This window comes from Ambystoma mexicanum, chromosome 12 (assembly GCF_040938575.1).
Source record: "Ambystoma mexicanum isolate Mex_15411 chromosome 12, UKY_AmexF1_1, whole genome shotgun sequence".
Taxonomy (NCBI): Eukaryota; Metazoa; Chordata; class Amphibia; order Caudata; family Ambystomatidae; genus Ambystoma; species Ambystoma mexicanum.
Window position 1 is genome coordinate 561,659,108 of NC_090936.1, and position 12,667 is coordinate 561,671,774.

Sequence of the window (12,667 nt, forward strand, 5' to 3'; positions counted from 1 at the left end):
GCATGATTAGGGCACGGAATACTGACCAATCATGCACATTGCTGTGAATGAACCGGAAAGATGGCTGAATTGTAAAATAACATAGGTTTTTAATTTAGAGAAACTGCACATATGTATTTACTTAATGTCCCGTATTGTACATCTACAGGCATGTGGACTTGTTAGTTCGAGGTGAGATCGGGTGGAGGACTGGATACAGTGCACAACTACATCGTTTGTTGTCATAATTCAGACTTGTGCCTGCATATAGTGTAGGCACAATGTAATAGACCTGCAAGAATATCTTAGCCATTGGGAATGTGTTGTACACATTGGTGTAGTATAGCAGTTGAAATAGCACTTGTTGTGCATTAGAAAGGAGTTGGGACACGCATCTATATGTGTTATCATATGTTGGATGTTATTTGTGAATGAACAAATTCCATTCAATTCCGACATTTAATCCAGCGTGGACCGTGTTCAAATCATCGATCCATTTTTGTTCTAGTTGTTTTAGTTTGAGATCTCGGTTGCCACCTCGAGGATGAGCCATGATGGTTTGAATTATGAACCATTCTATGGGTGTACTATGCACACTGTTGCCAATTTTCTATGGAGTAATAGTGCGCAACATGTGCCTCAAGCATTTTGGGAAGATGCTGGTTACCTATAGGGTGCACCAGGTGGGATGCTTATTTATAAACATATCTGTAGGACGTGGGTGCACGCAGCCACCACATTAACGTTCCTTCGCATATGCCTTAGAGTGCTTATGTTACCAGGACACAGAGGCAAATATACATATACCTGTACTTGCAGTACGCACAAACGTCCGTTCCCACACGCATTGCTAGGTGGTGGACAACATGCGGTCATGCAGAGCCTGCTGCTGTCGTACGGATGCGTACATTGTGATTGTGGGTATTCCGTAGGACACTTCTCTTTTGCTTAATTGCAAGCACTGCAAGGAGGACTGTGTGCTGCTGAGTCTGAACACCATTTCAGGAAAAAAAGCATACCACCCAAACACTTAGCAGCACTATCATTATAAATGTTCACTTTTGCAGATTCCTACAACTCATATGGGAAGAGAAGGGGTAGCACATTTTCATACTTACTGTGGGGGAATGCAGATTTGCAGAACTTGGTTGTTAGGGAAGGAAGAGATTGCTGTGTCACCGTCACGTCTCCCATGACATGATTTTTGAGGGGATGGCGGCCTGCGACTTGAGGAAGGAGTATACATCCAGGTGTGCCACAGCCATTTAATTTTGTCCACAACATTTGTTTGTACGCAACTTGTAAGGGGGCACAATTATGCCCCATTGCTTTCACTTTGCCTACCAGCCTGTCCTTTTTATTATTTGCACAGTTTCTTTGCTTTGCTATGCGCACATGGTGTTGTGCAAGGATTGCGGCTTCTATTGACTTGCTTTCCTTTCCAATATATTTTCTTACAGAAAACAGAATGTGTTCGCTGTACATGCAGGAATATAGCGTACATAATGTACGCTTCACACTACAGTGCGTACCAATGGGGTTAATGTAGAAAGTCATTCTGTTATGAGGTACATTTCTTTCCTGCAACTCGAAGGTCTTGGCATTGCTGCGTTACAAAAAGAGACGTTACACATATGTACTATTGCATACTGCAACACCTGTGTAATCATTACAGATTGTTCTGCTTCCTTACTACATTGTACCGATGTTTTGCTCTAAGCTCTTGCCAGTCGTTGATCTACCCGTTACTTCTTTGTTCCCATGTACAGTAGCAGTGCGGTACGATTGGTGAAGGCAGACGTTAATTCAGTTGTTGATGCATTCCCTTACAGTGGCCTCCCAATGACTTTCTCCTGTTTGCTTTGTACATACACAATTTCTACACCTACTCCATTTCCTCTTGCCATTCTTTGCAATGCTACTGTTTTCATATATTTTTAAACGATATCCCAGGCAGAAATAATGTGTCGCTTTTGTCAGGAAGAGACTGAAACTTTAAGACATTGGATGATAGATTGCAAGAAATTGTTTACAGAGAGATGTATTCACTTTAAATGTCACTTTGTGGAATATGTGAATGTAGCCCATTATCAGCTGTGGCATGCTTTATTTCACACAAATCTAAAATGCGTTAGATATGCAATCATTAATTATCTTTGGACATTGCATTCAAAGGAAGACACGCATTAGTAGCCATTATCACAATCATGTGGGCAAAACTGTAACTTAGTTGTATTTTTTTCCTTCTCCCTTTCTTATTTTTTTTCATTAATGAATGAATTGTATATAATGTAAATCAATGGATAATGTAGGTGCAAGGTTATATGAATTAGTATTATATAGTTCTGTTTTATGCCTTAGTTTTATATTCATGTAAAAGGAAGTAACAGAAGATATATACATTTTTAAAGTATGTGTATGCTATTTTTGTAATTTAATGTTGCAAGGTTGGAATTTATTTCAGCCAACACAACGTATAAATAAAAATAAAAAATAATCATATTTTTTTTGTTTGGTGATTGCCACCACTATGTAAGAGAGCAGGGGCCTTCCTGAGCAGGTTGGGTGCCACCCAGTGTGCGCAACCAGACGCATATTCAGCGACTGCTGTCTGCATTACCATGCTGCCAGTAGTTTCACTATGTTGGACAGTTCTTCTTTACAAACTAAGTATATCCTGCTAAAAAGCAATGAAATTCACTGGCAAAAAACATTGTTAAAAGAACATTATGGTTAAGTTGCACTAGAAAACACCTGTGCAATTCAATGGACAAACGTTGTTACAGGGGCGTTCTGGTTACAGGTAAAACCGAAAAACCCCTGAAATTCGCAAGTTATGGTAGGCTAAACCACCAGTGTGAACTGCAAGGACTAACAACCATGACATCAAAGATGCCATCACAAATATCATTCATGACATCACTGATGACATCACAAGTGCTTTTAGTTTTCATGGGAAGCCTCCACAAGGGATTGTTGTTGTTATGGTGGCAAAAAACGATCAAATATCATTGGAAGAACTGCCAAGAGAGAAGTAGTTAATTGAGCAATGCATAGCTGTACACACCATCGTATTACACACTTCTTTCCAGTACATGAACCAACTCATGTTGAAATGTAGCCATTCTCTACACCATACCCCATTGAAGTGTAATATTGAAAATGTTCCCATGTCACATAGTGACATCACAAATGCTTTTGTTGTACAGTTTTGGGTACTGTGTGAAACATGTAAGAGGTAGCTACCATTCTCTTAATAACTACATAAATGCACTACTGCACAGAAAACATAAAGCCACCACAATGCTTACCAATGTGAGCATATAGAGGGAAATGAAAGTAAGCAAAAAAAGGAGCATTTTACCAGAAACTGTCCATAACATAACTGCTTATCTTCATGCACAGAAATGTTTGCTGTGTTTTACGCTTTCTTCTTCCTCTATATGTATATGCATGATACCATATGAGTGTACCTTAAGGAAAGTAGTGTAACAACATATCAGAAGGGTGCCGTACACAAAGACAGAACCTCTTCAACTCTTACTTACTGACTGTTAGTGAAGAAAAGCACCTGGCCTACTTATGTCAGTGAACAAAAAAGTAGGAGCCACACATGTGATGTCATCAGTGATGTCATGAACGAGATTTGTGATGGCATCCTTGATGGCATGGGTGTTAGTCCTTGAAATGCACACTGGTGGCACGAGTTATGGTTGCTTAGATTACCATAACTTGCAAATTTCAGGGTTTTTTTTGGTTTTAGCTGTAAACATAACGTCCCTGTAACAACGTTTGTCCATTGAATTGCATAGGTTTTTGCTGGTTTATATATATATATACACGAGAAAAGGCGGAAATCAAACCGCACTCCAGGCGAGGAAAAAATATCTCCATAGCAATTGTCCCCAAAAAGATTTGACTCAAATCAAGAATTGATTAAAAGTTGATTTCAAAATCAAAAAAATGGTCAGACAGCAACAATACAACAGAGGCAGGACGCCGTAGGGCACATCCTACTAAACAACGCGTTTCGCGCTCCACTCGGTGCTTGATCACGTAATGATATATGTATATATATAAAAAGCTATTGGTGCTGCCTACAAACGCAGTGCTCATTATACTTTGATGTCATTTCCTGTGATGTCACTTCATGCAAATGAAGGGGCCCTGAACTTAATTTGCCGCACTTGGCCCCACAAATTCGAAGGCCGGCCCCGATAGAACCGACCAACAAATGAGCTCTGCGAGGCAGGTGCTCATGGAGCTGTTACGGGGGCCAGAGGTGTCTGCCTGCACTGGAAAAGGCCCCTGCTGGCTTTGCTTGCAGCACTGGCGCCGCGCAGCAAATACACACGGGAGGCAGGGTCTGATGGTCGAGAGTGGCGCACAGGGGGAGTGGCTGTCTTTCTTCTTCTTGTTCAGCAGTGATTATTGGATACCGAGGCTGAAGACCCATTACTCCACATTCTCAGGTTGAGTATGTAGTCATGGGTTAGGATTCTTCATGGTCTGTGTGTACTTGTCACTAGAGCTGGTCCGAGGCATTAGCGGAGTGTGCGGTGGCACAGGGCCCTGCTGTTAGGGGGAATCTGTGCCTGCCTCAACTATCGGCACATCACATTATTTTAAAGAGGGTCTGTGCTGTGCTTTTTGCAGTGATAGAAGTGTACCAAAAAAGTAGTGGAACTGTGACTCCGGCAGGAGACAGAGTAGGAAGGAAGGGAGCAACGTGCAACACATTTTTTTTTAGGGTTTTAGTTATTTAGGGTGTCAGCCAATTGAGTTGAAATCCAGTGGTAAAGTGGCGAAGTGTGCTTTAACTTCATAAAGAACAGTTCTGGAATGGTGAACATGCTTGCAAACAGAAGGGGAGCTGTTTACAGATACATATAAAAGTAGTAGAACACCGCTCCCGACCGTTCCCGCTCACTTCGACCACTGGCATTTTCGTAGGGAGGCCACAGTGTCACCTCCCAAGCCATTGTGTTGCCCTGAAGACAAATACCCCATCCCAGCGGCCCATCAGACGTTGCAGGCCCCACAATTACTGCTAATCACTTTCTTTGCCCTAGCCTAGCTTTTAAAGCAGAAGTGATTTACACGTCATGGCTCATTGAAGACACCATTGTTTGGGGCAAGGCGTTTCCGTGTTCAGTAGTGGTAAGGGTAATTTGTATTCTAAATGTAAAAACAAAGCACCAGTTAGCTGCCTAAATGTACATCATATACCAGGCCACTTAAATATACCTCACAGAGCAGTTTTAAACTAACTACATTATTTTCAGATGTTCAAAATAATTTATTTTTGATAGTATGTATTATTTTCATCACACCATATATAAAGCTTGTATTTGTCAAACACTGGAACAGGTAACAGGTAAACAGGTAACCTTTACTCACAATAGTCTAAGTCTTGAAAGTACATTTTTAAAACTCAAGGGGCGTGTTTTGCCTTCTGCAGAATTGCATTCTGGTATTTGTAGTCTCCTATTCAAGAAGAGGAGAATAAATGTTATTTATAACCGCACTGACCCGGGGATCGAACCTGTGTTGCTCCGTGTTGTCTTGCTTTCCTCCCAATACCACAATTGACATTTATTTGCCTAACATGTTTCTGTAAGGATATATATGTATATATTTGTGTGAATACCTTACTATGGTTTGTGAACTGTTTAAGTCATATTTATAATAACCCTATACTTACAAGTACTGTTCAAAGCCAATCATGGGTGTAAGGGCAATCGATGAGCAGACAAGAAAGCCATTTATATATGCCCAGGATGTGGTAAGAGGTTGCAATCCTGGAGATGTTATTTTCCCTCATTGTGATATGATATGATATGATATGATAGTTTATTTATATAGCGCCTATACACAATGTGTTTCAAAGCGCTTCAAGGAGGGAGGGGACATAGGAAAAACAGTTACATTCAGCAAGAGTCCTTGAAACAATACAGAATGTGAAAATAACTATCATAATAGGCCTGTCGACATTTCTGATAGTGCAAGTGCATAGACAAGTAAGGTAAGAGGTAATGGATAGGAAGGAGAACAAAGCAAGCAGTAACATTACTATGTCTGACGACAATTTACGCAGTGCAGGTGGTCACAAGAGGTGAGGTGGGAGGGGGGGCAAGGGGACGGAGGGGGGAAGGAGAACAAGGCACGCTACTGAGCAAAAATGTCGGTGACAAATTTGGAAAGCAGGGGAGGGGGAGGAGGGAGAGAACAAGGGGGACGAGGGGAGACAGACAAGCTGCTATCAAGAGTCACGGAACAGATGATAGGAGTAAGTGCTAGGAGCGGGAAGTCAGAGAGGAGGGAGAATAAGAGGGGGGAGTAGGAAGGTAATGGAAGAGGATGGAAGTGAGTAGGGGGAAGGGAAGGAGGCAGGAAGCGGGGTGAAGGGCAGAGCAAAAAGAGGGGGGAGAGGCAAGGGTGGGGGCGAAGAGACACTCACGGAGGGGCAGGGGGGCACACAGACACTCACGGGGGGCAGGGGGGACACAGACACTCACTGGGGGCAGGGGGCACACAGACACTCACGGGGGTGGGGGGGCACACAGATACTCACGAGGGGCAGGGGGGCGCACAGACACTCACCGGGGGCAGGGGGGCACACAGACACTCTTGAGGGCAGGGGGGCACACAGACACTCACGAGGGGCAGGGGGGCACACAGACACTCACGGGGGGCAGGGGGGCACACAGACACTCACGAGGGCAGGGGGGCACACAGACACTCACGGGGGGCAGGGGGGCACACAGACACTCAGGAGGGGCAGGGGAGCGCACAGACACTCACGGGGGGCAGGGGGGCACACAGACACTCACGGGGGAAGGGGGGCACACAGACACTCACGGGGGGCAGGGGGGCACACAGACACTCACGAGGGGCAGGGGGGCACACAGACACTCACGGGGGGCAGGGGCGCACACAGACACTCACGAGGGCAGGGGGGCACACAGACACTCACGAGTGGCCACTTGTTGTTTTTTAAGGGCATAAGTAGAGGATTCATGTGGGTGGGCACACTTTTTTCAGAGGGTGCCACTACCCCGTGTGGGCATTTTTGAGACCGGCAAACTTGCTTGAGTGTTCGGCTACAAGGAATTCACCCAGGTTGTCCAAGTGCAGACGCTTACCCACAAGACATAGCTCTCAACTCACACGCTTTTGGCGGGTGTCACCCACTTTGTAAACAGCTGACTCACTCGCCAAGCATCCTGCATGCCCATTCGTTTCAATGGGCCTCTCACCCGCCAAAAATAAAATCTGGTGTTTTCACCCGCCTTTGCGACATAAATGGTTGAGAGCTATGCCACAAGACCACAAATAAGTGTCATCAAAACACGTTTCTTCCTGGGATTTTATTTTCCTGGCATTAGTTCCCTGTAGATTGTTGGGATTAGAAGGTAAGCACCTTTTACACTTTACCAGCATAGTTATTATTATTATTTCTGGTGTTGATTCATGTTTTTTAAATGCCAATTCTCCTGGTGTGTGCACTTAGTTGTAAGGGGAAAGGTCAATTGAATCAAACGTGTATATTTCACTTTAAGATATGCACACTTACCGTGCATATTTTCATAGGTGCCAAAATTTGGATTTTTGCTATGGGGCCAGAAGTTCCCACACCTAGTGATGTGAGGGAGCCGTACCCATCCCAGAGTCGAAACAGCACATTTTGCAGCAGGAAGGGGAAAAAAGCCATATGATTTACAGGAAGATATAAACATAACATCTCAACAACAGTCAGCTAACCTGCTCAGTTACCATTGTAACATTCTGTTATGGGATCCCCTGCTTCCATTTTCAAATCCTGCACCTCGCCAAACAGTTGTGGCCTGCTCACACCTTCCAATGATGGTTCAGGGGGTACATACATTAATGATGCTCCCTTCTCATTTTGTCTGCTTCAACAAAATAAAACCTCACTCCTGAAATTGCGAAATAGATACATGTTAATGTTAACAGTGACAAATCATATAATGGACGTCACATTGTATTTGTCTCCTGCCTTACTAATGCATATTTGCCAACCCTACTGATTTAGGCAGTAGGCTACTGCTTTTTAAGTAGTCCTATCGCCTACAGATTTGGGCGCCAGATCCTACTGCTTTTTACAGTGGCAGGTAATTTATGTGACTCTAAGGCAATGAATCTGTCTGTGCAGTGGGCCGGTAAGGAATACATTTGCGTGATGGGCTCAAATGCATCCACTGACCTGACAGCTACATGACTCTGCCCCGCACTCTGGCTGGGACAGGCCTTAGGTGAACCACCAGTGAAGGCCAGTGGCAGAGCGTACCACCATCACACAGCATCTGCCTATATGAGGAGGGTATCAGTATCCATGTTGTTCAGTTATTCATCTTGCACTGAAGGAATACATATGTATTGCCCGGGCTGCCGCTACAGAGCACTGGCACCCTTGCCTACCAACTCTGTGTGATTACCTTCTGTGAAGTTAGGTCATTGAATTCGGTCTTAACTTACCATTCAGAGGTTGGAGTTGGTTCTGGATCTCTCTATACACAGAGATCCACTTGTTGCTGTGTTAGGTTTACTGCCTTCAAATATTTGTTTAACTACAAGTAAAATGTTTTGGATATATGGAGCTCTTTTGCTAGCCAAGAAGCAGATTTTGAAATTTTGGAAAAGTGATACCTCTCCTAACACATATATGCCAAGCTTCCCGATTTAGGCGGGAGACTCTTGATTTTTTAATGAAAAATCGGCCTATTTTTTACTGTCTCCCGCCTAAAATAATTATTTCCCCAATGCGATCCTATGGGAAAAATACATTCTCCCGATTGCTGTGTTGAAATCTCCCTCTCAGGGCCTGCCGAATGTTGGCATGTCTGCTTACATTGATGACTGGCTGCAGAGTTTGTCCCTTTTGTCCAAGAGGTTGAAAATATCCTTTAAAGCAAAAGATAAGCTTTGTAAATATGAGAGGATGTGGGGTGCATTTAATGATCTCTGCGCTTAAAATATTTGATTGTGTTCTAGGGTTCTTATTTTACTTTGTTTTTGCTTTTTCATTTTATTTCTTTCCTTTACTTTCTGTCACCTTACTCCCTGTATTCTGTTCCCCTCTGTTACTTCTTAAAGATGTATTTAGGAAATGATGGCTGAATAAGTATCACCTTGTGCATTTGAGATATTGTATTATGTTCTATTGCTTCTGTCAAGTCCTAAATGTATAAATAAAGTTTTGAAGAAAAAAAAAGAATTATACATGTTAAACATTTGATCATCTTTCCATGTTGTGCTGTTTGATGGGTTATGCATTTTAGAATGCTCCATTGGTGCCATCAATGTATGTTTTGTCATTTCCTGTGATGTCATTGTTATGCATTATTTTTGAAATGTGAAAAATCCTACATATTTTTAGTCACAGAATGTTGGCAAGTATGCTAATGGCAACATGTTTTTAATGTAACTGGCCATGATATTTTGTATATTTAAGACTAATTCTGCTAAATATGTCTGTAATATCATGGGTCACCATTAAGTCACACTAGGGCTGGTTTCACAGGGTCTTCTATGATGGGCTGGGTGCAGTGTGAGTGTGCCACGTGGGTTGACATGTGAACCCTTACACGTGAAGAGGCACGAGTCCTCGTCAAAGGCTCTGTTTACAACGGTGCACATCATCCTATAAGATGGGCAAGCCCCTGCGTGGGTCCGCCCACGCCTCCGATAATTAAGAAGAAGAAGGCTCTGTTTACATTGCCTGTCATGTGTGGGAAGCACCAAAGCAGGCTTGCTTGGGGAACCCACAGGTGCTAATGACGAAATTACCAAAAAGTCTCAATTATACATTAAAATATGATGTTAATTGAAAGTGAAGGACACGCATGCAAAAGAACACACATATATTTGCGAATTCTGGCCACGTTCGTTGCACCCTTTCAGTCCTCAAAGATGGCCATCTTTTTGTCAAAGCCGAGGCTCGGCTCCAGGTGAATATATGTCTTCCATCTATTTACGAATTATGTTACTACTGAATGAAACGAGCATATAGTGGTTTGCTTCAGAATGCACAAAGTACATCATGCGCGAAATGCATAAAACACGGAAAGAAAAGGTGTACATTTATGCGTAGCATTTCAATGCCCGCTTTTTGTGATTTAAAAGCACATTAAATCTGACTTTAACATTTATTAGCAAGTTCTGCATCATGTTGCTCGATCAACGCACGGGGCCAGGGCGACGACGAAGCAAGAAAGCGAGCTGTTAAAATGCCAATGAAAACAGGAGAATGTTTACGTCTGCCCCGAATATTTTTCGAAAAAAGAACGCTTCTCGTTTACGTGCTATTGTTGGTGGCGATTCTGTAGAATTAATAGTGTTACTAACCAGTTTAGAAAAAGCGTTCAAAAAGCAAGGCACTGCTGAGATTCGAACTCAGGATCTCCTGTTTACTAGACAGGCGCTTTAACCAACTAAGCCACAGCGCCTTCCGCAAATTTCAACTCCATATATGTATGTCATGAATGTACGTCATGTGTGTGTTTATAGAATGGATATTAAACGGGAGTGAGTCAACGGGATAAGAAAAAATACTTTGGCTTCATGACTATTTCCCTTGTTTGCTTAGTCTGAAAATATGTGGCTCTCTTGCAACATTCAGGAGATTTGGTCCCTCAGTTCATCTACTTTACCAAGTAATTATGACTTCAGGATTAGACGTGAGTCTGCTTGCATCTACTAGAAAAACGACTAAACTTAACCAAAAAGAAAATTCTATGTCAATACCCGAGGCTGCTATTATGCTCTCACCCTTCTTTACTTCTGGAGAAGCAAACTACAAATTCAATAGCTAGAACAACAAAAATACAAAACCATTCTGTAATGAAATTACCTTTGCTCTAGTACAGGGGTGCACATCTGATTTTGGCAAAGGGGCCAATTGTACCTTAGATGCTGCCTATAGTGGGCCGAAAAGTAAATGTGAGAGGGGCGGGGGGCGGGTCGGGAGGCCTTTTTAACCCCCAATTTTTATTAGACACATGGAAAAAGAATACCTTTTTGGGAGGTGTATCGGCCTTTATTTATATTTAAAATGTACATTTTGTAGTACACTTTTCTATTTCACTTTTATCATTTCTTTCTTTGCAAAGGACATATTGGCACTAGAATAAATATGCAAATCATACAGGATGAAAAGACTGCTCAAACATTTCACAAGTTATGTTTGTTTAGATTTGGAAGGCACAAGCTCTGCCATTTTGCACAGCAACTGGCTAGGCTGTAAGTGAGCAATGAACCATGAGTATTTGGAAGATGAACAGTGAACCAGACATACTTGATCAGTGAGAAACATTGCAGCGTTTCTCAGCTGTCAGTTTCTGGATCTCATGCTCCAGTGATGTTGTTCCTACTCTCAGGATAGCATGGAGATGTTGGTCAGTGAGTCTTGTCCTTAGGCTGGATTTATGTAGTTTCATTTTCAAAAAAACATGCTCACAAATGTAAGTACTGCCAAACATAGATACCATCTTTAAGGCTTCCCGTGACAGATTAGGGAATTGAGCAGTGTTCAGAGACTGATAAAATGCTAATAAAGGCATCTCTCTGTGCTTATTTTTGAGGGCACTACCGCACTGAAGTACAATCACTTCCGGTTGAAGTTCACGTTGCACACTGTCAACATCAGCAGAGAAAGGGTCTGCAAAAAGTTTAAAAGAGGATCGCTGTGATTTGAATTGTGTGAAACGATTCTCAAAATCATTTTGCAATTCATCCAGGACCTTCACATGCCGATACCATCCTACATACCTGTCATGGAGGAAAACCTCTGCACATGCGGGGAAGTGTACCCGCATCCCTTTCTCCAGTTGGGCTGTCGGAAGTCTTAACTTTATTTCAAAGGCACAGACTGCCTCAAACAGATCAGATATTAGATTTCGGCTTCCTTGCAACTTTAAATTTAAATCATTCAAATGGTCTGTCAGGTTAGTCAGAAAAGCAAAGTCAGCTACCCAGTCAATATCTTGCATGACAGAAGTGTCCATTACCTTTTCATCAAGGAATGCTTTTATTTCCTGCCGTAAAGCAAGGAATCGCTTCAGAACATTGCCACGACTAAGCCATCGAACATCAGTGTGATATAGGACATCACCATAATCTGCCTTTGCCTCTTCTAAAAACGCCTGAAACAATCTGTGATTTAAAGATCATGCACAGATAAAATTAATAGTTTTCACAATGAAGTCCATGACTTCTGTGAATTTCAAATTATTTGCACATAATGCATCCTGATGTATGATGCAGTGATAATTTCTTTAATGGATAGCCTTCTCGCCGAATTGTCTTTTCAAGCAGCCAATAAAACCATTTTGCTCCCCAACTATGGCTGGCGCCCCATCAGTGGTCAGGCCTACCAGAGTATCCCATGGCAAATTTAAATCATCAATGACTTTTTGAAAGGCATTAAAATGTCAGCACCAGTAGTCCTGCCATGCAAAGATTCCAGGGAAGCCAGTTCCTGAAATACTTTGCCTTAGTTATTAACCCCCAAATGAAAATTAAGAGTTGGGCTGTGCCGCTTACATCTGTGCTCTCATCAAGGGCAGCTGAAAAGAACTTGATATCCTTACATTGCATTTTCAGTGGGCTGTAACAATTGTCAGCCATGTCTACAATACGCTGCTGGATACTCATCTGTGAAAGGGGA

At 42.5% G+C, this 12,667-nt stretch overlaps 1 non-coding gene across 1 annotated transcript; it reads right to left on the bottom strand.

Annotated features, from left to right (window-relative positions):
- Positions 1-10,374: 10,374 nt before the first annotated feature.
- TRNAT-AGU (transfer RNA threonine (anticodon AGU)) lies at positions 10,375-10,448 on the bottom strand. Its single transcript has one exon. It is a non-coding gene; the product is annotated as a tRNA-Thr (tRNA).
- Positions 10,449-12,667: the final 2,219 nt, after the last annotated feature.